Below are 1,207 nucleotides of genomic sequence, written 5' to 3'. Positions count from 1 at the left end.
ACAGTGCATTTATTGAAGGGTACATTTGTTGGATAGGAAGAACTGAACAGTCCATTTATTGAAGGGTACATTTGTTGGATAGGAAGAACTGAACAGTCCATTTATTGAAGGGTACATTTGTTGGATAGGAAGAACTGAACAGTCCATTTATTGAAGGGTACATTTGTTGGATAGGAAGAACTGAACAGTACATTTAGTGGCGGGAAAATTTGTGGAGCTTCACCGCGCAACTGCATCTCTCTCTTTACCCGAACTTTAACCCCTCACCCGTCGAGTTAACCTCCTCACCGAATAAAACCCACGTAAGTTTGGTATTTACATAAAAATACAGTAATAAGTGTCTTTTCAATTTAAAAAAGTAAAGATTTTCATGTACACACTGTCTTTAAAACAGAATATTGTCGTAAGATGACGGGGAGAACATCGGCGTTGGCTAGTTAGCAGTTAAATACTACTAGTTATGTCATAGCTAGTAATTAGTAATTCCATATTATTTATATTGAAGTAAAAGCTCCGCCAGCTCGGGCGTTAATAAGAGGCATGTTTGACAATCTGTGTGTTGTCTGCTGCGATGGCCGAGTGGTTAAGGCGTTGGACTTGAAATCCAATGGGATCTTCCCGCGCAGGTTCGAACCCTGCTCGCAGCGAAATTCTTTCTTTCTGATTTCAGTAATTTTTTCCGAGGCAGATCTGGAGGGTCGATCCACACTTTGCGGACGTTGCGTCTGTATTTATATCTGTTTTGTGAAAGCTTGCAGAACTCTTCCGCGTCTCGGCAGCGCAGCTACTTCCGGTGGAGAAACGCGAGCAGAAAACAACAGCAGCAGCACAACTTTTATAATCTCAGTTTTTTGTCGAATTAAACATCTGATTTCAACTGCACACGGTTCAGTCTGTCACTGGTACATTTGATAGAAAATATTCTCCAGAAGATGCCTGAACTCTACACTAGGTGGAATGAGCCTGATCGATCGCTGCACCTTGATTGGCCGCTGAGGCGTGAAGCCGCCGGAAGTACAGAAAACGTTATCTTGTGTCCCCCAGAACTTCGAACGCCGATATAAAAAAGACGCTCGTAGCACACGCACAATTTAGATTAATAATCGCCGATTTAGCTTTGTTTGCACCGCAAAATGCTGTCTTGCGCTGCAATTAATTGCACGAATCGTGATACTCGTGAAAATCGTGGGAGAGGTATTCACAGGTA

The 1,207-nt window shown here is 42.5% G+C and overlaps 1 non-coding gene across 1 annotated transcript; it reads left to right on the top strand.

The window, feature by feature from the left end:
- The first annotated feature begins 565 nt into the window (after positions 1-565).
- trnas-uga lies at positions 566-647 on the top strand. Its single transcript has one exon. It is a non-coding gene; the product is annotated as a tRNA-Ser (tRNA).
- The last annotated feature ends 560 nt before the right edge of the window (positions 648-1,207 follow it).

This window comes from Thalassophryne amazonica, chromosome 23 (genome assembly GCF_902500255.1).
Source record: "Thalassophryne amazonica chromosome 23, fThaAma1.1, whole genome shotgun sequence".
NCBI lineage: Eukaryota > Metazoa > Chordata > Actinopteri > Batrachoidiformes > Batrachoididae > Thalassophryne > Thalassophryne amazonica.
This window is presented reverse-complemented; position numbering and strand designations above follow the sequence as displayed.